The sequence below is a fragment of the Aythya fuligula genome, chromosome 5 (genome assembly GCF_009819795.1).
Source record: "Aythya fuligula isolate bAytFul2 chromosome 5, bAytFul2.pri, whole genome shotgun sequence".
Lineage (NCBI taxonomy): Eukaryota > Metazoa > Chordata > Aves > Anseriformes > Anatidae > Aythya > Aythya fuligula.
Window position 1 is genome coordinate 20,764,216 of NC_045563.1, and position 24,937 is coordinate 20,789,152.

Sequence of the window (24,937 nt, forward strand, 5' to 3'; positions counted from 1 at the left end):
TGTAGTCAAATTCTTCCCTTACTGCTTCTATCGGCAGAATTTTCAATGTCACAGACATGACTTTTGTCTGACACCTGTACTCCCCTTCTCTTCTGCTTCTATGCCTGCAGTCACATCTTTTCTTTACCCGTCCTGCTGTATTATATTTCTGGTTAGAAGCCCCTTCACATGCCGGCAAGGAGATCTGCTCTCAGAGTACTTCAGAAAACTCCCTGCAAAGAGCAACTTGGCCTTTATAACAGATGTCTGTTTGTCAGTCCAGACACAAAACAGGTAATGACTTGGGGTCTTGCCAGCAAGCCCCTTTCCTCTGCCCTGAGTAATGAGATAGTGTTTTGCATTAACTCTGTCTTAGGCTGGCAAATCCTAGGAGAAAAATCTCCAGATGTATTTGTGGAGTTGGTAAAGCACTGTTAATGTAGATATCTGGCCATGGAGAGACTTGCATGGCATTACAGGCTTAGGGTTTGTTTTGGAATTGGTTTTGGTAACCAGGAATAATGGGGAGAAACTGAGAGCTGGGAGAAGACTTTCTGGCCGTGATTTGAGAAGGGATAATAGAGCAGATAATTTGGGCCAGATACAGCAGATTACTTAGGTTCTTAATTTTCACTGAAGTGGGAAAGCCATTGAAACACAGACTCGTTCTAATGAAATAAGTGGTGAAATTAAGAATGTAAATAGCTTGTTGAATAAGGGCCCTACTATGGTTTATGAGGAAAGCAGATGAGAAAGTCATCACATTAAAAACATGTCCTTGTAGTAACAAAAAATAACCAGAAAAACAAAAGCAAAATATCATCTCTTCCCAGTTTTGGACAAAAATAAAACAAACAAAGAATAAAAGATATCTCCCGGTTTGGGGAATCTGTGCTAAGTTTCAGCCAAAGAGGAATGTTACTTGCATGAGATAAAGACCAAGTACCAAATTGCAGACAGTGAGTCCTCATCATGGAAATGTTGATCTGGTCCTAAATACAATTTTAGAAATAAGACATTGCTAAAAAGAACATAGCCAAGTCTCCTTTAAGTGGTCCTAATGGTCTGCATTAGATGGCAGAAATACAGACATTAAACCTTCAATCATTTTCACGAAGAGGAGGAGAGCTTCACAGATGTGCAGCTCTGAAATTCTGGGCAGCTTTTAGGAAATACTTAAATTTGACCACCAGAGTCTTTTTGCTCTTTTTAAACATACGTAACCAGGAGAAGACCAGAAGGTCTTTTTATGTAAATAACTTGTCTCAAAATTTATGCTGATGTGATCTTAGCAGAGACAAACATCTCTCTGTGCACTGAAATACAGTGTGAGCTAAGGGAGAGAAGATGAATTTCAGCCAAAGATAAACAGTGCATCTCAAGGCTTAGGCTGAAACCAGAAATACCTTCTGCTAATAGGTGGCTGTCTTGGTGGTTGCAGCATTTCTTTGGCTTCTGCTGAATGGGTGAAGATGCTTCCCCTGGGATTTTTTTCCCAGTTTCAGAGTCCTGCTGCTTTGAGCATCTTTGCAATTGCTGAGCAGTGCACACATTCCTGCTCATTTTGAGGGCACTTGTCATGCATGTGTCACACAGCCAGGCCATCCATCAGTCCATGCAGAACGAGAGCATAAATCATTTACAAATTAAGAGGCTGAGACACTATATAGTGCTTTAGATGGTGGTGCGTAAAGTTTTGTTAATGTGCCGTTGAAAGAGCTTCTACTTGAATGCATTTTATTTTTCCAGAGGTTTCCTGGATTTAATGGACAAAAGCTGTAATAAAATAAATGCCAGTAGTCAGCAAATCAGTTTTTTTGCTGTCAGTTCTGCTTATCTGTAATGTAAGGCGCCTCTTGGAATATGTGTAGATGGATCAGGTCCTCGGATGATTGAATTCAGCCTAATTCCTCTGAAATGAGAAATACAGTGGGCAATTTAAGAGCCAGACCAAAGTGCAGCTGAAAGTGATTTGGCACGTCTGTCCATAAGCTTCTATGAGGTGCTTAAAACTCCTCAACTGGTGTCAGTGGCACGCAGACGCGTAGAAGCTGGGCACGGAGCTGCTCCGCACGGTGCCAGCTGGAGGTCTGGCTCACCAAAGCTGGCAGTCACGTTACTGAGGATGCATGCCCAGGTACCATGGGGCTAAATTTCTTTAAGCACAAATCTGATGCTGGTATCTGTGTCCTCCATGTGTACACGTATATGCGTCTTCATAGATGAAAAAAAAAAAGGAGAGCTGCACTGTACTTCAGTGAGCTTATTTTATTTGCGTGGCTGCGCCCACCGGAGTTGGGTGTCAGAGGGGAGAGGAAAAGAGTTGGGAGTGTTGTGTTGCCCCCAAGGGAGCAGTGCTGAGTTGGTTATTAGATGCAAACGATTTCAGAATAGTGGGAATTGTCCAATAAGTTCAGTGCTTCTGGGAAATCGTTAGTTTGTCCTCTTGTGATGTGCTCCAGGAATGGACTCAGTGAGGTCGCTGGTGTGTTCTCCTATTAGCTTGCCTTTCTATTGTAGCAAAGCTGATGGGCTGACAGCACCAGACTTTTGCAGGAGATGATGAATGAAGTGCAGAACAGCAGTCCCAGACACTGCCAGGTCACAGCTGCTAGCAAGCAGAGAGTTGGTCCTGCTGCAGGACCAAAACGGAGGTGTCTTGAGTTCAGCATGAGTCATGCAAAACAAATTCTGCTATTCTAAGTGAATGACTTTACTTTTTGCACTTTATCCAAACCAAATCAAAAAGCCACATCAACGGGAAAGAAAATGTTTCAAGTCACGAAGCAAGCTGGGCACCAAAAGGGGTCTGTTTAATCACTTGCATGTGTTGAACGGGGAAAAAACAGAAAGCAAGTCACTTACAGTAGCAGACGTTTTCAAGACTTACCCAGAGCATGTTTTTTTGTTGTTGTTTGTGTTTTTTTTTTTTCCCCAATGTTTGTGTGCAACTGCACCATAATTGGTGTCACAGTTTTTCCTGGTCTCTGTCCTGCTAAGGAAGTGAAGTCTGTACCTGAGAGATGCAGTCTGGGCTCTTGCCCTGGGGAGTTCATGTCGTAGCCCAGACCTGGTACAAAACAGGCAGCAGCAGAATGCTGGCAGAACAGAAAGCAGCAAAAATCACCCTGAAACTTGGAGGGCTGACTGGGGAAAGGACCAGTTGTGTCTTGCAACCAAATCCATTCCAAGAACCCTGTCAGACTTCTGAAGGTAACTGGTCATAAAATCCAGTAGCCACCTGGGGAGCTCTACAGCCAAAGACTAGTCTGAAATGGCAGCCTTGCAATAAGAAACAAAAGAAATCCTGGGCTGGAACCTATGTTAAAAGCTTATTGGGAGCTTGAAGGACTGGCATGCTGGTGTGACTGGCCTGCTTTGAACATCCGACCACTCCTCTGTACCATAACACATGCTGCTTACCTCTGGTTCTCGTTTTAAGTTTTCCCTTTTGTCTTCATCAGTTCAGACATTTTCCAAGTTGCATGGCAGCAATCTCAGCTGCTTGCAAGGGGTGGGACAGGCAGTTAGGGAAATGAATCCATGTTGTTTTAGCTGCCTTTTTCCTCCCAGTACCTTCCATCATCAGCAGGAACCTCTTTGTCTCAGGCAGTACGTTGAAAACGAGCCTGAAGTTGGTCTTGCTGCTGTTCTAGGAGAGCTGTCGTGTATTGAACAGCAGGACCTTTTGCAGGGGTTTTTCATGTCAGATGGTCTGCAGATACTGTTTGTTTAGGTTTAGTCATTCTGTGCAAGGCAAGGCTGTGGGAATGTCAGCTTGCTTTCTGAAATGCCAGCCTTTCTCGGAGAGCTCTCGCTTTGCTTTCCAGATCTGTTGGTGCATTTGGGGAATTGCTAGCTGAGGGTATTTCTGTATGAATACGTACCTACTGATCAGCTGTTTATGAAAAATGGCTGCTTTGCATAATTTTTGCATATTTTCTCATTCGTTTAAAAATGAGCTTACGTAATCTGCGTAACAGTTATCAGACCACAACAAACATGAATTGTAAAATCAGGGAAAATAGCCCCGTACGTCACTGAAAGGTATTTCCCTCTGGTCGCTTCTGGTGTCTTCTGAAACCAGAGAAGTTCCCCTATGAAGAAGTGGTGGGTTCTGATCTGCTTGCTTTAAAAATAGTGTGGCGCAGTGTGCGGTTTTGCTTCTGCAGCTTCCTCTGTGTGTAGCTCCGAGCTGACAAGATGCTAGTTCAGGAAATTGCAAGCTTGGATATCTGGCCGTTATCAAAATGCCAGCGCTAAAATTGGTGAGCACATGCTAAAAGACTTGAAAATGTGAGAAGGCCTCTTACAGGATTAAGTCCATTTGCTTTCGAGAGGAAGATAAATTCCAGTAAAGGCTTTTTCCCAGCATTAAAATGACACTGGAATGATTAGTGCCAAAAAGCTATGTCCAACTTCCCATGTGCTTGCTCACCTGGACAGTTACTGAACTGGAAAAACAAAATTTTTGATCACTTCTGAATTTTTGAAGTGACAAAACGATGCTTTCCCCCATTCTTGCATTTATAAAATTGAAAAATACAGAAAACTTGGCTACAAAAATTTGCATGGCTTTCAGCAAGGGCAGGCACCTGGAAGGCACCTGGAACTGTCTGTAGGAAGTTGTTCTGGGGGTGCAAATTTTCAGTGAGCCACGTTCTGCTCTTCAGATGGCAGAGGTATGAGTCCTGCATGGTCTCAGTGGACACGTGGCTGAGCCCAAACACAGCTGTGCTTACTTAAGCCCTCACACATCCAGGTGCCCTGGGATATGCTGCTGTGGGTACGTGAGAACAGCATGTAGATGCCCTCATCGGCTTACGGTTTGTAATCAAACGGGGAAGCTTAGCAATAGGCCCCTCTTCTGCAAACATTTCAACATTTGAGTGTTCTCTGGTGTGACTAGAGGCAGCAAAGCCTTGGAGGGTATTGTGTTTCTTTTTTAACCTGGGAGAGTTTTAGTTTGAAAAACAATCTGAGGGGCCTTCCTCCTTTGTCTCGGATACAGCCTGCGTATGTTTCTTTTCTGTCACTCCACATTCGTGCAGGAGCACAGTGGACAAGGAAAGCTTAACATATGCAGAGGCCTGTATATGTAAATAACGTGCTAGATTCAGCTGTAGGTACAGACACCGATGAAACTCAGGAGTGATCACAAGTGAAGTTACTCATCACTGTAAAACCAGGAATGAAGAAAAGATGTAGAGGTTAGCCCCAGTTTAATAAAATCATTTGTGTGCCCCCTTGAGATGCTGTATCTTGGCTAGAAACCCCTCAAGGTGCAAACTGCCATGCAGCATTTTATACAGACAGGCGGGATGGATGATGGTATCTCCAGGTACAGGGTTTCTATAGTGATCTTGTTTATCTTCCTCTGTTTACTTGCTTTATATTGTTTCATGACACCACAAAGAGATCCATGTGTTGTACCTGAATCTTATCTATCCCCGAAGTTGCTGCTAGCCCATTTAAGGTTTTACTTGTTTATTTGCTGAGTGACTGCAAATTGAGAACTTCTCCTCAGTGGTCCCTCTGAAAATGCTGATGCAATCCGTGCCCCTTCCCCTGCTCCAGCTGTGAGAAGCTCAGGCTGCTGTGCTGCCTGCCCCTCCAGGCAGTGAGCCTGGGGCAGTCCATTCAGTACCCTGCTATGGGAAGGGGTAATGAGAGGGGGACTTAATGGGGTATGCCAGGCATCTGCGAGATGGGGTTCACAGCTGCAGGTTGGAGCGTGTTAATGCCTTCAGCTTGATTAATCTGTTCATTTTATGAACTCTGTACCCACGAAGGGTGCACATCAGTGCTCAGGACTGCAACACTTGGTTTATTTGCAGACAGATTACAATACTCAAAGCTGTGCATACGCCTTTTTGCTGCCCTGCCTTGCCAGTGTACCTTCTCTTTTGAACTGGAAGCATCACAGGACTAGTGGGAGCAAAGATTGCAAGTACTGGGAGCCAGTTTGTGCTCCGCTGAGATTATTAGGGGATTTGCCACTGAGCTGGGAATGAATGGCATCAGGTCCTAGGCTGTGGTCTTGAAGATGTAGTTCTGTTTGCATCTTCCCTGGTACCTTACTCCACCTGAACTCAGTATGCCCTCAGGGCCTTGCCTTGGTGTGCTGGGTTAGCAGCAGGGAAGGCTCAGTGTGGAAGATGAGCCTCTTTTCCCACCCGCAGGTGTTTGAGTTGTTGGTGGCTTGCTTGGGATCTGCTGAGCTAGGTTGAGCTGCTCTGGATTTTACCTTCCTTCACCCCCTGCCTCAAAGTGGCTGTGCCAGCAGTGGACTCCTGAGCCCCTTCCCTGGTGGGATCAAAAGCTGGAGTGTAACCTAAAGCTTTCAAAGGGAAGGTCTCTTGCTAGCATGCAAAAACCACATCATCTCAACTCAATCACAGAAATGGCTGATTATATCTGGTTGAAATAGACTTTGAGCAGGCCCTAAGGTGACTGAGATTGGTGAATTTCAGCACAAATTGTTGAAATTAAGTTGCGTAGCAATTCTCTACTGGGAAGTCTTGGGTAACTCTAATTAGAAGCTGTTGTAGCGATGTTAATAAGTTTGTCTACTGCTGCCCATGGCACTCTTGTTCTCAGTGTAAATAAATGAGTCAGATGAAGCATTAGGAAAAACCATATAACAGTTGAGAGGATGAATCACTGGAAGAAGCTGTGGAAGAAAAGCTGTGCACTTTTCCTCACTGGAGGTCTTGAAAAGCAAGCTGGAGAAATACCTGCCAGACATGGCCTGGGTTTACTGTGTTGGTTTGGGCAGAGGAATGAGGAAAGAACGTAGTGCAGGACTCCTGAGCTCTCTTCCAGCCTGGGATGGTAGGATAACAAATTCACTATAGACTAACCATTTCACATACCTTTCTTCTGTCTATCTCGTTTCTCCATAATGCACATTGCTGTAAGTGGTAACTTGATTTTTCTTGTAGACCCTTATTAAAAAAGCACTCTAACTATGGTTAATTGGCCTTCCCTGCCCGGTGCAGTAGATTAAAGACACCAGTGAGTGAGAGAGCTTCAGAAAGCCCAACAAATGGGCTGTGCTCTGCTGAATGCCCTTGTGGCTTCTTGCAGGTATTGGCAGCTGTTGTGGAACAGAGCAGAGATTGCCCTGTTTGAAGGAAGCATTTGGGTGAAACAGGCATCACGTGCTCTTTGTTGCCATGTGCCTACCAAATGGAAACCTTCTGGGACAGCTACATCTGCACAATGACCTGCTGGGGATCAGAGTTTTGGTAGTACTCCTGAGGGTAAAGAATGTAATTAGCCTTGTGCTGGAGAGCCAGAGAGAGACACAGAGGTAGTGATGTTGGATCACATCTTTGGATCCTCCTGGAAGAGGGGAAAAGCACTGCTAGGATACTTACTGGATGTGCAGTTCTCCAGAGTCTGTTGCAGATGGGGCATGATTTATAGCAACCATAAAGCAGCAATAAGGCTGCTTTAAACTGCTCTGGGGTTGAATTTGCCATTGGTTGTTACCAGAATTAGGCCTGTGTGTTCTGGTGACTAACTGGGTTTGTTCTCCATGTATGTGTTCGCACTGCTGCCTTCTCCTGCTCCTGGCAGCTGACTGTTTGGAAAGCCTGGGTATCATTCTTGCTGGTGCCATGGTCTCCTCCCTGCAGGCAGGAGCAGTAGTCTTTTTGCTCGCTAGTTCCCTGTCTGCTGGCGTTGTTTGTCAGGGCTTTGCACAGCAGAGAGCCAGAGAAGAGAGGTGAGGGGCAGGATTTGGGCTGCTGCTTGCTTTCCATCAGTTGTCTTGATGCTGTTTCTCCAGGCGTGAGATGCCTCCTTAGTCTTTTCTATTCCAGGTACTGATAGTTTCAACTTGTTATCTTGTGTAACGGTTTTCCCTTTTCAGTCTGAGATTTATGGCTTTATTTGTGGATGGATCAGCCTGAGAGCTGGGGACATGGCTTGCTGCCAAGGAGCAGAGTGAGTGTAAAGAAAGAGCCTTCGGTGTAATGCCTTCTGCTGCGCGGTGTGTGACAGCTTCAGGTAGCAGGAAGGAAGCTGGGAAATAGAGCTGAGCTGCTGGCATACCTTAGCTTGCCTTTGTCTGGAAAGCCCACCACACGTGGAAAATGATTGCAAAGAATTGCTACCTGGCTGGTCACCTGGGTGGTGAACACAGCTTGGAAAAAGTCGCTCTTCCAAATAAAGAGCATCTGCCCAAGGCTGCCAGTTTTAGAATAACTCCCCTGGTAAACAAGCCTGACAGCACATCAAGACTTCTCACGAGACCAGAAACGCGATGTGTTTGTGCCCACACTGCCCAACAGGAAGAGTGAGAGTCCCCGCCCTACAAGTTTGTGCAGTTAATCATGAGCTGGAAGACAAAAATGCAGAAGGTGTGGGTTTTTCTATTTTTAACTTCCAATCCACTGTGATATCCCCAAGACCATCAGATCTACATGACTAAATGACGGGGTGTTGCATGTGCGTGGCCGTCTAGGTACTCAGGGTCAGCACTGAGTGAGCTGGCTGAACCTCCCTCCTCCTAGTGGTTGCACTAAAGGTGCAAACAAAGCTCAAGTGGCCAGAATGAAGCTGAGGGAGAAGCAGAAGTGGGAAATGTTTATTCTATTTAAATATCACAAAGATAAACAAAGTGTTTGGTTATGTTCTTGAATTCACATTACCTCTGGAAACATCAGTACTGTCATTCTGAGAAGAAATTTGGGAACCATTGTGGGATTTCACTTCATTCAAATGCTTACACTTCTGCTGCATTGTACTAGGCTAATAGATATATTTAGAATAGCATATGAAAAAAAAAAAAAAACAACTTCCTTGCAAAATGATGCTGTTTATCACCTTGGTGATAAATGCATTCAACCTGTTATGGGCATTTACACAGAATACCTGTGCTGCTGTCAGACCACCCCAGGGCACTGTGTAAGGCAGTGGGTAAGTAAGTGAGCTCCTTAGGGCAGGACCTGGTCTGTTGCTTGGTGGGAGGATGGCAGAAAGCACTGGCTCCACGGTAGCTTATTAACGTGGCAAATACCCATTTTAGATATTTGAAACTTACTGACTCAGTATCTTCATCAGCAAACACTTTTAGCAGTTGTCATGTACTCAGCGTTTGTCTGTGTGTCTGTCATTTAAATCTCAAAATCACATCAAGCACAGGAGTTGCGTTCCCTGCGTAAAGACACTGAATCTGCGCTGTATACAAGGTAAAAATCCACTTTTTCCTTTCTCAATATAAAAGCCTTTCTAAAGATAAGGCAAGCATGAGTCAGTTCCCTACATACTGCTAGTCTCATCTCCGCAATAATAGGTGGCGGCCACCTCTTTGTGATAACCAGGAAGAAAGAGATTTTTTTCACCTTTTCTCCCTGAGTATTGCCTTACTCATCATGACCACCCATTCAAATTAGACTATTTGTGGAGTATGGCATTAATCACTGGGTGGAAGATACGATCCGAATTTGGTCTCTATTAAACAAGATTTCTGTTGCACTAGAGCGTTTCCAATTGGATCACCTCATTCATTTGGGAAATATTTGTAAAAGGGACTCCCTGCTGTAAATGAATCATGATTTCAATGGAGCAGTGCCCCACTGTGGTAGCTCCAGAGCCACCTCTCTGCTGGCAGCTTAATAGCACGTACTTGGGCTCTTCTGGAGAAGAAACCTGTGTGGATTCTTTGGAGCACTGTGCTTCCAGCCTTCACCAGGGTAGGGTCCTGAGCCCTGATGCTTTGTGCAAGTACTCCTATAGTCATCCAGATGTGGTTTTTTTTGCTTTTGTTGAAGTGCCGTACGTACCTTGGATCTGGTGAAGGATTAAATAAATTGCTCTCGGATACCTGATGCGCTATTCTCTTAGGAGAAAGCTCAATTTGTAATTAACATTTTTTTTCTTGCTTTGAAGACACCTGGTTTTGTTAGTTGAGTGCTCTGATCAAGAAGGGTTGCTGTGAATTTTTATTCTGCTTTGAGAAGAGCAAGCTTGGTGCACAGGCTTGGTGAGATGCCAAGACAACGGGCTTTTATTTTTGAAGCTGGAGTTCTGTTTTGTGCAAATGTCACGTAAGGACTGTGAGGTGAGTTGAGGGAGGAACAGGGAAGCACTCTTCTCATGAAAATCTTAGCAGTGGCTTCATACAAGACCAGATAGTGGGCTTAAATGTAGTAGCAGCTCACTGATTGCTGAGGATCAGAGGATGTTTTGCCAGCTGGGTGACTGGAAGGTCACTGTGCCATGCTCCCAGAAGGAGACAGATCATTCCCAGCAACCTGCTGCTTGAGCTAGCAGAAACTTAGCCACAGCTCTCCTTAGGGAGAGTGAATGCCTAGTGCTATTCATAGTTCAGTCAGGTTTAATTTTTGTAACATCGGAACTGTGAAACAAATACAAAATGTTTCACTTACATCCCCTGTGACACAATCCAGAGCAGTCAACATTTGGGGCCAAATCTTCAGTCATACTGAGTGGCTCCAGTGAAGTGTTCCTCATGAAAGGCACAGGCTGTATGTTTGCTTTGGTTCACCTTCTTCACAGTTTGCATGACTGGGTTTCCCCATCCCGCCTGGCTGAGGAAGCTTTTAGGGGCCACCAGAATCTGTCTGTAGTTCCCTCCTGTCTCTGTAGGCTCAGGGTAGGGGGATTTCCCATTTTCGTGTCCTGGAGGAACCTACAAGCTGACATTAAGCTCTTGTGAAGGATACATTTTTGCAGTTGTGATTGATTTCTCTGGTTTGATTCTGTCCCTTCAAAGTTCCTTTTTATGCATGTTCATAAGCTAAATGATGCCTCTCTGCACACTGCAAGCCAAAGTTTACTATTGCCTTGCTCATTAAATAGCAGTGATCTTTTTTGTTTATAGGCACAAAATTGATACATAAGATATGTAAGAGTACAGAGGCACTAATTTGAAATTGTTGATACTTTTTATGCATAGAACTATAGCATGAAACTTTCTCAGTCTTGGCGTTTCTCTTTTGTTACAAGTAAAGTTTCTACATAAATCATTTTTTTTCCTGTGAATGTTTTTTTTATTATAAATTCTCTCCATTAATATTTTGCACAAAGGTAGACTAATTGCATGGGCAGGCACAGTGGTAGGGGTATAAATCTCTTCCAGTGACAGTGTCTTGAAATAGCAATGGGTTGAGATATCGTTGTCACAGTGTAACACTGTGGGTTGATCTTGCTGCCTTTCTGCAAAAATGAGTACTGTGACTGTGTGTGTGCAGCCCTGTTTAATTACATGGGGTCCTTCTGTCACTGAACAATTAGAGTATGGTGGATGCCTTCAAATAGTCACAGATCTAAGCCAAAACTAATTCCTGCGTACTTTTTATCCAGCTTCATCTGTACAGTAACGCCTCTGTTGTGCTGGTAGTGCCAGCTTTTGGCTCTTGGCAGGGTGAGGAAGGCCGTGTCCCTGAGGAGTGTGATGGAGCGAGCCCAGCAGGTCCTGCCCACGGATCTGCGTGGGCTGGGTGCAGGCAGCACAGAACCCCGTGTGCTGGCCAGGCTGGCTGCCCCCAGGCACTGCCTGGACGTCGTGCTCCTGCAAAGCAGCTGTGGGTGTGCTCTGCTCCTTCTGCTCACAATGTGCATTTGGCCCTCCTGGACCGCATTGAGCTTCCCCAGGGCCATTTAACACCCCTGGAACTCCTGCCTCAGGGCTCACCAGCTGAGGACTCAACATTTGAAGCCTGATTTGTGAGGATTAAACACACACTTGGCTTGTCTTACTTCTTGATTGCCTGTCCTGGGCGAGCACTTTGCTTGCACTCTCTTGTTGCCAGATCCTCCAGCAAATAATGGTGGTCCATGAAGTGAGTCCACTCCTCAGAGCTGTGAAACACCGGGCCAGGACTGCGTATGCAGGCTGCAGAGATCTTGTACTCCACTTGTGGTCACCTGCTGAGTGCTGCAGGGAGCTTCAGAGAAAAGATGTTTGTGTTGCCTTTCCTCCACAGCTGTGCTCCAGCTATAGGATTGCAGATCACACTCTATATTTCCCATTCTGTTATATATTCAGTCTGTTTTTATACAAGAGGAAATATTCCAGAAGCCAACTGGGCTTGGACCGAAGTGTCAGCCCTGGTTCCCTGCCATCTCCAGCTGATCTCTCCTCGTCCATTCTGTCACTGGGCCACCAAGGGAAGAAGTCTGGGGACTTGGCCTCAAGCAGTCTGAGTCGCACAGCTGCAGAAATGGATTTTCTTGGCAGAAGTGACTGTGACAGGCGTGGCTTTAGAGAAAACCCTTTGACAACCATGTCGCTTTGCCGTTTTAAAAATGGCACATTCTGTCAGAAACGTTTCTTCTGAACATACTCATTTGCTTTAGATTTAGAAGCAAGCCCTTTGATGTGGAGAGTGGATCTGGGGCCTGAGGTCCTTCCTTTGGGCGTCCACCCTTTCCAGGGAAAGTAGAAAATAAAGGCTGTTTTCTAAATGGGAGGGTTTGAGCCCTACTGTCTTAGCTCTTAGTTGTCTGCCATGTGCTGTACCCCTGAGCCTCAGGCACGTATGGCGTTCTCCTGGCTGGAGTGCAGGCACTGGCATTCCTCTTCAGTTGCAAGTCATTCCCTCCTTGCTGTGCAGCCGCTCTGGTTAACCACAGAGCCCCATTTAAAACCAGAAGCCAGCAAAACACGATATCCAGCTATCTGTAGCATCAAAGGGTGTGTTAGTTCTTCAAAGGCAGCCTGGAGCCTCACAGTTGTCTTCTCAAACAGATTTGCTCTCTGCTAAATGAAAAAAAAGACACGGTGTCAGTGGCCTCGCTTGCATCAAAGCTGGTTTGCCAGCTGTGGGTCTGGCTCCTGATGTCTGGTATGTTCTTTACCAGCGGAGATAAGGGTATTTAAAGTGACCTTACAGAGGTTTTTGACTCCCTCGGTGGTGTTCCTCACTGCATCTGGCTCTATTATTGACTTTCTTACCATTGCTATAACATCTTTTCTTTTGGGGAACTGTTTTTTTAAAAGCAAAACCATGTAGATCTGAAAACTTTAAAGGAAAAGGGTTCGTGAAAAGGGAGCAGAACTGGCTCTTTCCAACTCTGGTTGCTTAAGGCTGGATTCAAAAGAGGCTGACGCAGCCACCGCCTCGTGTGCGGGCTCATGGGTCTGCCTTTGCTTTAACCTCCTGTACACAGTGTTTGTCTGTGAAAGGCCGTCATGAAAACAGGAGTGCTGGAAGAAATTAGGCTGCTTGCTTTTTGTTTGTGTTTCCTCCTTTCCCTTCCTTTCTATTTTAATGAAGCACGGTATCCTCATGTAGTTCCAGTTAACGAAGTCATCTTTAAGCAGTTAAAGTTAATGCAAATTAAGCTTAATGTGCTGTGTAATGTAAGTGCCCAGTGCATTCAGCGAGTCAGTACTGGCTGTGCTGGAAAAACTGACCACTGAACAAATTACAGGAGTAGTCCAAAGTACGGTTTTTTATTTCTGTAAACAAGTATCTCAATCATGTTAGGAGGCATCAAAACTTGAGTCTACCACATTCTCTGATAAAACAAGGCAAGATCTGAGCATTCATAGAATGTCTTGAGTTGTAACGGACCTTACAGATCACCCCATTCAAGCCCCCCTGCTATGGGCAGGGATGCCACCCACTAGATCAGGTTGCCCGGGGCCTTATCCAGCCTGGCCTTAAACACCTCCAGAGGTGGGCTGTCCACAGCTTCTCTGAGCAACCTGTGCCAGTGCCTCTCCACCCTCTGAGTGAAGAATTTCCTCCTAAAGCAGTGAAAGCTGAGTTTCAGAGGGGTTGGACAAATTTGTCTTTTTCTGGAAATTGCAAAGTCTGAATACATCACATCAAGAATTATTTTTTTCTATTTTTTTTTTTCTTTTTTCTTTCTGCGGTTTCATCATCCAGGACCCTGTTTCTTACCAGAAGTCCTTTGATGTCTGCTACTATAACGAGGTACTTAGACCAAAACTTGTTGGCTTCAGGTGCTACGGGTGAATCTGAAAACAGACCAAAGCTGTAGATGGGGTTACAATTTTGCAATTTAATATACAGCACTTCTTTGTTCTCTCTTAATAGCAGAAGTCAGTGGGGGTTTGGATCTTGCAATGAGAAAATGAGAAAAAACAATTTCCTCTTCATCCCTTTTGCTGGCCTTTTTCTCACACTATATGTAAAACTCGTGTGTGAGTTTTTTTTCCTCCTTTCTTCAGTTAACTAAAGTTACACCAAGCAGTTCAGAGCGGCGCTCAAAAACAATATCTCAGCGTGTTTAGAAAGTTTACTCTGCCCTGTAGCACATTTTTCAATATAAAGCTCCCGTTGTGCTTGCTAGTGGCTGTGCGAGCAGTGCTTTCATCCTGCCCTCATCTGGGGCTCCCAGCTGGGGCCCGATATCCTTGGCCCTCATCTTCAAAGGGGGTAAAAATTGCATCTTGGTTCCCAGGCCTGTGGTGGCTTTTACTTTGCGAAGGCAAGCACTGTCCTGTTTTCTTCTCTGCAGCTCTGCTGTCTGCCCTCAAGAAAAGTCTTCTCCTTGCAGGTTTTGTGCATTGAAATAAACCAAGGGAAAGAACAACTCCCCCAAAACCAAACGCTGCCATTTATTGGCGGCGGGGCAGCGGCTCAGGCTGACTGGGCAGCAAGCGCAAATCCTGTCTCAGCTGCATCGTGTCACTGGGGAATATCATTACAATAGAGCATGTTTCAACAGCAGCGTTTCCTCAGTGTCCTAGCCCTGGAAAACCTCCTTCTGCTGGACGTCCACCAAGTTGTTAATGGAGAGTTTGGAAACGGCGATCAGATGTGGCCAGATTTATAAACACACGCTGGCTGTGTTCTTGCTTCTTCCTGGATCGTGGGACCTAATCGTCTATTTGGAAAAAGGGCTGTATTTTCTCCTAAACTAGGCCGCAGAGGTCCAGACCTACTCCTACTTTCTGATGGGCTTGTGTTCCCAGAAACAGACATTAAATATGCAAAAAAAAGATATTTTCAAGATGAGCCTATTAGCCAGAAACATCCTGAGAAGAGTAATTTGCCTGGAGGGACGGATGGTGAATAGATACTTGCTGCCCTCAGTTCTCCCTGATTGCTGCCATTTCAGGCTTCTCGATTATTTCCTGATAGCTCATGTTTTCAGATGTTTTCTGACTAGCTGTCTTCACGTGTCTCTGTGACTTTGGGATCCAGCATTCTTTGAACTGCAAGGGATTCTGTTTGGTTTTTGTTTTTGAAAAAGGGCATCTTCAAGTGTCTGAATCTGTAAAATCGTACCATTCTGATCATTCCCTTTCATTGCTAATAGGGCATAATGCCTGTCCTCATATCCCTTTTCTACCCCCTTCCTGCAATATTTCACTGTTTAGGTACAGCGGAGTCGAAAGCAGGAAGATTTGGCTCCTCCAAAAGTCAGCTCTGTAGTGAAATGGCAAAGCCTCACATGCACTGGTAGGGATGGTGGCAGGGATGGTCCTGTGATGTATAAAAGACAGTAACACTGTAAATTAGCCAAGTTCTTAATTCACGTCCTTTCAGGGGACTGCAGTAATGGAGCAGGCCTGGTTCTGGGCTATTCCTGATGGTGCTGAGCTTCAGGAATAGGGTGCTGTGGTTTAGAAAGGTTGTTTTCTGTACGTAAGCTAAACAGATGATAGCAGCAGCATTGCTGCATTGCTGGTGAAAAACAACATCCCATCAAGACTGTGCTTCATGTAAAGCAGCAAGTGTGCTACAGTACCATCACTAACCCACTTGCTATGGCCCTAATAATTTATGAACCGAAAAGGGGGATATTTGGGCAAAAAGCACCCTTTAGTGTGCAGGACTGCTAGCGTAAAGGAAAGTTGGCATATCTCCAGCCTTCTCCCTTCAACCTGACTCACGGCTTCCTCAGCTGTGAAGCAGGGAGGGGTGTGGTGTCAGGAGCTCCTTCCCCAGCCAGGGCTCAGCCTGCCCGAGGTGCCCTCCCTGCCCCACATGCTGATTTCCTTGGTGCTGCAGTTGAAGAGTGACTTTGGAGAACCCAACCGAGAGAAGATGAGCAGTACCCCTCGCCTGAAATGCCGTTACTGCTGAAGTTGTTGGCAGAACTTCACTGGGTTTCCGTGGCCACTGTCTCACACCTTGTTGTCTCGAAAGATCCAAATGTCAAATAAAAACTGTGGCAGCCACTTAATATATGAGAGGTTTGAGATGCGTGTAGGGAATTAATTAGGGGAACAGCAGGAGATTGGTTTGGGAGCTGTCTAGGCAAAGCCACTGGCACTGTCTGTGGAATTGTCTCAAACCACAACAGTAATACCATATATTACTTGGAAATTTGAAGTCTTAGTTTCTAAATTTTTTTTTTTTATCGAACGATAGGGAGCTGGTTAAGACTTGGCCCTCTTCACACAGCATCTTGGATGCAGTTTAAGAGCACAGATGAATGAAGTGTGTTTGTTTAAAAAAAAAAAAAAAAAAAAGGCTTTAGATTGAAAATAGCGTGAGAAGGTACAGCATGAAAGAAATCATAAGAATGTTTGAGAGCATGGACTCAAAATCACAGGGTTTTTTTTAATCAGAATTTTGGCTATAAAATGGTTTAACCTGCTGCTTACTATAAACCAAGGGCTTGCCCATGTTCTTGCAGTCATGCAGTTGTGGAAACGTGCAGTTAATGCCTGGAAGCAGTGGGAAGGCATGGCTGAGCATAAAGCAGAAAGCAATTCTTCCTCCATCTCCTCTGCTTCTTGCTAAATGGGAAGGCAGCACTGCAGAGCCAGTCACGTTCCTTTTGTGTCAATATGTGTGTCTCTGCGCTCTGTGAAGGCAGGAAAACACGAAGCTCAGATCCCTTTCACCTCAGTGATATTTCAAGAGGATTCCAGGCCAGAAAAAAAGGAATGAAAAAGAGAGGTTATTTCAGGTTGGTTGGGTTTTTCGAGCTAGAAATACCCTGTGGAGACTGTACGATCAGGGGAGGCCCGGTGGGCTTGGCCGTGCCCCACCATCCCTGCCAGAGCTGCTGCAGGAGGCTGGGCTGGTGCTGGGGTTTTAGTATGCTCCTCGTCCAGCTAGAGGAGGGTTAAGAGCTGCCTGCCCTCCCTGTGATTCAGAGGAATTTGAAGGGAAAAGGTGTGCCTTTTTTTTCCCCAGGAAATCAGAAGACACAAAGGGAGATGCCTCTGGGCCTTAGCTGCTTGGGTCGTAGGAAGAAGCTGCGCTTTGTGCGACGTGGGCTGGTGGCTGTGGCTGAGCAAATCGGGCACAGGGGAAAAGCACTGGCATAGACCTCGAGGCGGGAGTGTGCTGGGATTTTCCTGGACTGGTTAATGAGCTCTTCCCAATCTGTGATATCTTTGAAAGCACCTTCACTACTGGAGCGTGAGCCACTGAAGGGAGCTGAACTTGCTGACATCATCCAGGCTGCAGCTTGGTTGTTTTCGAGTTGCCAATTGATCAAGCCATTGATTTGTTGCAAGCATCATAAGTTGGGGGGATTTTAAGTGTGGCAGTGTGCTCTAAAATCTGTATTTATGTTGTTAATTTAGCAGCACACAGCTGCATGTGCTACTTGGCCTTTCTCTAACAGCATTTCATGGTGATCACTTGACTGCTGTCCTGTTTTTTGAAGATGAAGATGCATTTTCTGCTTTTGTAGAAAGGCAAACAGTTCAGCCAAACTTCTAACGAGAATCACCTGACATAAGCTTTGTGACCCAGGCATGCTTTTCCAAGTACAGGAAGGAAGCTGTTGCTCAGCAGAAACCGGGCATAAACAAAGAAAGAAACAGTGGGGCTGTGATTACTGGGCACGTGGAAAAAGGCTTTCAAGCAAGTCTTTTTAAGATCAAGAGTCATTCAAACTGATCCCGTCAGCACTCACCCCAAGCAAGCCACCACTGACCCCAGCCCAGCCGAGCGGGACGAGCTCTCGAGAGCAGCCACGTACTAGTTCAGCAGAAACGAGTTGATCCTGCACTGGGTGGCGTAAGGAAGAGGCAGGACATCTTAGAAGGAAGGTAGAATAGCTCCCTTTTGGGAACTAAGTTGAGGATTTCCTGTTGTTTTGGCGGGGCCGAGATGGCAGAGGTAGATGTAACATTGCCTGCTAACGATGCAGCAGCAGTTTCCCTCTCTGCCTTGCTGCTCCTTGCGCAGAGCCAGCAGCTCTTGTGGCTGCCAAGGGCAGAGCACGGTCCAGAACTGCAGGCTGCTCTGACATTCAGCAGCTTGGCAGGGAGAAGGGGTCGCTAAGAGCTGCTCCTGCATCTTCCACTGCAGAAATCCCCCAGCTCTTGGAGGCGACCGGCCGCAGGACAGTTGGATTTGCCAATGCCAAACAACCCAAGTGAGTGCTGAAAGGCTGACCTGTCTTCGTAGGGCCAGCTGGTGGGAAAGGGGGAACTAGGAACCCAGGGAAACATAGGGCCAGAGAGGACCTTGAGAGATCATCCTGGGCAAAATTCTTCCTGGCAGCATCTTTTTGGTGTGCCCTCAAAGATCTCCTGTAGCCCTTGCCTGTCCTCAAGGTGTCCTTCACAGCCAGGAGCCCATCTGCATCCCCTCATCTCCTCCAAGATCTCAGACTCCTTGTGCTGCCAGCTGCTTGTGAGCCTTTCTCTTCAAATTCATCCCAGTTTTTCCTTTGGGCCCACATTACCCACCCACATGGGCTTTCTTTTATAACCACTGGAAAGAGAGAGAAACACCCTTGTGTACACGCTCCCTCCCAGACCCCAAACTCGCCATGGTCCCTTGGTTCAGTGTCACTCCTCACATGGGACCCCACAGTGGCAGCAGGATTTGGGCCTGACACGTGAGCATGGCCTCCCACGAGGATTTCAGCAGTTCCCCGCTGCGACAATGTCTCTGGTAACTGAGATTTCTGATCTAATAAAAGATCTTCATGTCTCAGCAGACGCTGCGCCTTCATCAAGCCATGGACTGTCAAGTGCAGGGGGTGGTATTGGTGCATGCATTTTAATCCTTGTTTGCACAGTGCTTTGAAGGTGTAAAACACCTCGGAAATGCTAGCTTCTTATTGTTACTATTATCACTGTCATCTTAATTTTCTACTGTTTTGGATATCACTTATTCATGAGAAATCAACGCAACAAGTGGGAGTTCTCCCAAAGCTTTTTAGTTCATATTGTTTTCAGTCACATAATGCCAGATGTCTCAGAGGAATCTGATCTGACACAAAACCAGACAAGTCACTAGAAAACTGTATACAAAAAGACACCGGCTGCTACACTACAGCTGGTGGCACCGATGGATATATATGTTATTTTCAAAGCCCTCCCTTCGCTGCAAAGGCCAGGGCAGAGCGCAGGCTGGGAAGAACAGCCACGACGCAAAGAGCCTTTTGGGGCGAGCCTTGGCTGAGGTTTGTGAGTTTTGCTTATTACTTAATTTAGCAATATCGGGAAAACCCAAGAAAGGAGAACAGTTGGAGGTTTTCCAGGCTCTGAATGCTACATGGAGAAGCAGAGCTGTAATTAAACATGCTTGCCTACTGAAATATGTGTACAATCGCTATGGGATACTGTAACTAGCAACATCTATCTGACTGTTCTTAAAGCTGAAGCAGCAGTTCTGTGCTAGCATCTGCTGGCTGTGCCTGCGCTTGGCAAACCTGCCTCTGTGTGGCACCTTCTGCGCGGCTTCCAAAATGATGCTGGAGTGGCCGAGGAACCTTTGTCCAGCGTGGGTATATCTGAGCCCCGCGTGGTGCACAGAAGGATTTCCACCACTGCCACCCCTATGCTGTTGCAGGTGTTTACTTTCTCCCTTACAGATTAATTGCAGAAAAGAGTGAGCTGATTCTTTAATTATTGTTATTATTGCACAGCGATTCTGTATGCCAAGGAGCCTCTAAAAAAGAGAATGGGTGGGAGGGATTATATATGACAGGAATAGAGTTGCAGATTGTGTATTGCTGGCCCATTTTGGTAAGTGGCTCTAATTCCCTCTGTGCTGCCCTGCAGCTTTGATCAGCAATGAAACTGTTAACAGCGCTGACAACTAAATAATTGTCTCAACTGGCATCGCATTTTAAACTTCCCCTGGTGAATACTGGCAGATCACACCCCTCAGGGCTATTGTTCCAGCTTCTCTTCGCTCCTAGCGCTGGGTCGAATCGCGCTGCGCTTATTTTGAGGATTTTCTTCCGCAGCCACCACGCTCAGGGAGTCGCTCTGTTTTTTTGAGCCAGGGCTGGGCGCGTAGACGGCGTGCCGGCAGCGTGTGGGAGGCGTGCTGCATTGCCATGTGCCCCCGGAGCAGAGGCTCGGCATGTGGGTGCCAGCCCCGGGTCCTGCGCTGATCCGCAGCTCGGAGGAGCGGTGCGTGTGGGAGCGGGCTGGAAAACCTCTGCGTGCGCCTTGTGCGAGGGTTTGGGGAAGGGACGGCTGCCCTGAGCACAGGCGTCGCGTGGGAGAGGAGAGGGTGGCCGGCTGAGACAGCGAGCACCACGGTGAGTGTCTTTTCCTCCTCCTTCCCAAAGCCCACCCCAGCCTTCAGGGCTCCCAGTAGCTCTTCAAAATCTCCCCTCGCGTAGACTCTTCCCTTAGTCCTCCCAGGCTCTCATTTTTACCTGCCCTCCTCTTCTCCCCTTGCTTTTCATTCCCCTCCTCTCCTTTCTTTGTTTCCATTGCCCTGCCTCTGAGGCTGGATGCAGTATCATGCAAATGCAGTGGGTTCTTTGAACATTTGTAGCCTTATGCCTTGAGAACTGTTGACTGGCAGGAATCGGCTGTGATGGATTTGTAAGTACCTGAATGCCTTATTTGCATTTCTGTCTGCTCAGAAACACAAGCGCTCAGCTCCCTTGAGGTCTGAATTCTGCTAGAAACAGCTGTGGCAGTGGCATCCGTTGATTAGCTTCATAAATTGACATTTTCAGGAATTTGTTCTGGTACAGCTGGGTTGGCCGTTTCCCTACCCTCTGCTGCTAAATAACTTGGGTAACTTGTCACCTGCGTAAGGGGCTGGAGTCCCTTAGGGATAACTAGCATTAGTGAGAGCCCACCTGGGAGCATGCCTTGCCTCACGCTGCCGCTATTCCTTGTCGGCAGGCTGTATGGATTTCTGGTGGATTTAGTTGAGCTAAAACCCCAATCAGCCTGATTCAGCCTTGTGTCTAGGTTGCTTGTAGAATTAGGAATTTGACGAGTGAGTTAAGATCGGAGTAGTGAATCCCCTGTGAGATTGGGTCTTGCCTGCTTATAGGTTGTACTTTTACCTGCAGTTCTGCAACACTGCTGTAACCCTCCCCAAGTGCAAATGCAGGTCTGCCAGTATGAACACGCTTATCCCAGCACAGCTTTTTCCCCTGTGGGAAAGGAGAACAAGCTCTTCCAGTATAGAGCACCTTTATTTGGCTGTGACTCCATCCACACTTTTCGTTGTACTGGCAGAAGTACATCAGCGAATAGTGCTGCTAACTTAGATGGGTGAACTGGTACAAAGTCACGCGCAGAACAAGTCTTGGTCTGCACACAGCCTCCAGAACTCCTTGCAAGCGAGCGTCAAATATGCCACACGTTTGTGATCATGCCTATGTGAGCGGAGGTACAGCGGAAAGACATCGTGTTGCTTTGCCTGTTGTGTGTTCACAGGTAAGAAACCAAGACTTGGGCAGTGTGTTGGCTGAAAAGTCATGACTTGTGAGTCACGGATTGTAGTTTATTTTTAAATAAAGTGCGTAAGACTTTTTTGACTTCCAGACTGGCGGCTGGCCTGTGTTTTTGTTTGCCTCGTATTGGCAATATAAGAGGGCCGTGGCAGAGGTACAAGCTCCTTGCACCAGTGAAAAGTGAGTGCCTGGCAGCGGAGAGATACTCAGCATTTGTATGTGCAGTCATCTGCCTCAGCTACCTGCAGGGCAGGGCAGTCCTGAGATCAGTGGGTACAGAGGGAAGCTTCTAAGAATTCCAGTCAGATACTATCATACCAGATACCATGGTTTATTGATTGTGTTTTTTTCCCAGCCCTGCTGCTAAGCTGGATGATGAGCAGTAGCCATACAGGAAAGATTTTGCAGGCAAAACAAAAATACGTATGGTACAGGAAACACTTGGTACTCAGAGTACCTGGGGAAAGGCAGTGCCATCAACTGGCTACAGTCTTCTGCAGAGCAACTGTCCTAATTTCACATGACTGACCTGTGTCTGGAAACATGGGACCTAGCTAAAACTTGTAGGTTTTCTTCTGCCAAAGAGTAAATAAATCAGTACGACCCTTTGTGCATGAGAAGAGGTTATTTTGAGGCAGGTGATGGTGAGGTGAAGTAGTCTGGGGGACAAAAAGATGGTGCTCTCAGAAGATTGCAAAGCTGTGCTAAGAGGAATGTGTTTTCTTTGTGCTGCTTGCAGTCATCAACCTGTTTGTTGGCACAGTTACCTTGCTGTGCTGTTGTGGGAAATAAACATCAGCAGAATCTAATAGTTTCCCCCTGTGCGTTAGAGTCACCTCCGTCTCATTTAATTCCCACCTTTGCTTACTGCAAGTGCTGTTTCAGTGCTGCGGTCCTTGACTTCATTTCCTCCAGACTGCGCGCTGCTTCAGAGACAGCCTTCCAGACAGCAGCAGAGCAGGGAGGAAAACCTTTGCTGTTGCTTCCCGAGCTCATCTACTGCCTGTGACTCGGATGGCGTTGGCAGAGGTGGCTCTGTGCGCAGGCTGGGGCTGGGTCGTGCCGTACTGCCTGGGGCCATTAGGGAACAAAGAGCCAACCTTGGACAAATCCACAGCTGGGATGTAACCCAGCCTAGCATCCAGTTCGCCCTGGTCTTCGCTGCTTCTTTCTGTGAGGAAGGTGATCTGCGGCAGTCCTTTTGCTGGTTTAAATTACTTCTCTCCCTGGGCTGACTCAAGGTTTTTGCCTGCTCTGTTTGCCTTGGGTAGGAGCTGTGGGCTGTCAGCAGCTGATCTTTTTCCTCAAAGAGTCCAGCAACGTTGGCAGCCCTGGAAGGAGAGGCAGAGGCATCAGCCATGTCCTTGCCTGCAGTTGTTGGCAGCGAGGCTTGCAGTCAGGACACTTTACGTGGGATTTACAGACAGACACGGTATCAGCTCAGCCCCGCTCCCACAGGAGGCTGCAGAATCCATTGGTGAGCAGCTTTGGAAATCTCTTTTTTATTGTCTCGTCACCTCTGCTTTTAACCAGATGTGACTGCTCATTATAAAAAAAACTAATCGTCCTTACTGTGATCCCATCACTGGTGTCTCAGTTGTGAGCTGTGCAGGGGTGAAGTCATTAATAGCAGTGTTTATATATGCCCCTAAAGATGAAGCGTTGACTGCAGTGGAAGATGAATTTTGCTGGGAAAGGCGCTGAATGAGCTGACTTGATCAAGGGGAAGACATAAAATGTGATGCTGTTTAGTTTTCCCTGTTTCACTCAGACATTAGCTGGCATGGTCTGTTGCTCCATAGCAAATGTGTCTGGGTCCGAGTGGCTGCTTGAGCCAGAATCCCAGTATGCTTTTTGAGGCAGGGGCAATTACTTACTACGTGTTTGTACAGCTCCTAGCACTTCTGGGTGCAGTAATGACTGATTGCTAATGGTTGGGCAATAGTATTTATTGCTGGCAGCTGGTAGGAGCAGCCTGTGTTTATGCCCTGTAGGGGAATTCAGTATTTGTGCACAGCCGTGGGATGTTAAAGGTTTTGTACCTTTCAGAGGCACCACAAAGTCTGTACAGGCCATCTAGCCTTATGCCATTTTAAGTGCTTCCTTACTTCATTTCAGAGATATTTGTTTATTCCTTCCCTTGTTACCCTCCCAAACCTTTCAAATCTTTTCCATCTGGGCTTTTGTGTTTATAAGCTCTTCTGTGTTCAGAGCTTGTAGGCAGCAACCATTTCGAAGCCTACATTTGTAATGCAGACCAAATTACTGCCAGAAAGCACCATGGCCTCACGTTCTCCACCTCTTCCCTACAGCCTCACAGGTCTGAGATACCTCCCTTTTACTCGCTGGATGCCTGGCCCTGTGCTCGCAGCTCTAAGTCAGCATTGCTCCATTAAGGAGGCCACAAAACTCCCCCGATTTACACAGCCCGGGGATCTGGCGCAGCACAATTGCTATTGAAATATTTTCATTTGTCTTGGTTTGTTTTCTCTTGAAGAGCCACAGTGCAGCAACTCTGACTCCTGTTTTGTAAGAGCTGTGCAGCTGAAGCCTATCACTTTTTTTCTGGTATGGAAAAGATGAGCTGGTCAGCCCAAAGCATGGCTCAAGTCTGGCCTCATAAAATCTGTCTGTCACCTTTTAGCCATTCTCCTCACTGCTTCCTTTTCGTAGCAGAGATAATGGGAGCATTTCCTGCTAACTCCCGTCTCTTCGTGATGAATTGCAGTGGTCTGTGTTGGAAAGCATTGTCTGGCTGCTCTTAGCGCTGCGATAAAGAAAATGCTGTGAATCGGCTGCATTGTGTTTGGCTTCCTTTCAGCCAGGGGCACTCTGGACCTGATCTTCCTTCTGTGCCGGGCCTCAGCCCGCAGTTGTTCAGGAGGCAAAGATTTTTTTTTTTTGCTTAAAGACACATTTACACTTTCAGCGTGGAGCTGTTGAAGGTCAGTGTGATTCATAAAGCTGAAGGCGGGAGTCTACAGGAGCCCCTGATTCTCCAGATCCTCCTTTGCCCTCTCCACCCTCCCCTGTGGCAGCACTGGAGCTGGCGTGGATGCCCTCGTGCCAGCAGTGTGCTGCATGCTTAGCTCGTAGCCTCGCCAGCTGCGAGCCCTGCAGCTCTCCAGTCAGGGCTACTTCCCCTCCTTGTATTTCCAGTACTTGTAGGAAGGAGTGCTTGGAGCTCAGCAGCAGTGTTTTGTTTCAGTTGGGGCTTTTCTTGCTTGAATCTTTCCATTCAGGGACAAAAAAAGCCGATGTCAGTATAGGTTAGCTTTAAAGTGATGGGAAAAGTCCTCTTCCTCTGTTCCACGGCTTTCAGATTTGCTGTCTTTTGTCAAGAGCTGCATTGTCGGGTTTGCTGCCCACGAAG

General features: G+C 46.6%; 1 protein-coding gene across 3 annotated transcripts in view; it reads left to right on the forward strand.

Annotated features, from left to right (window-relative positions):
* The window catches only part of OSBPL5 (oxysterol binding protein like 5), a 130,692-nt gene that overhangs the window by 37,131 nt on the left and 68,624 nt on the right, over window positions 1–24,937 (forward strand). Inside the window, exon 1 of one of the 3 annotated variants that reach the window (XM_032188468.1) lies at window positions 20,279–20,403. The exons of the other annotated variants lie outside the window; for them this stretch is intronic. The gene's annotated coding sequence lies outside the window, so the exon portion shown is untranslated. Of the gene's footprint in view, window positions 1–20,278; window positions 20,404–24,937 lie in introns of those variants that run through there. 3 annotated transcript variants of the gene reach the window in all.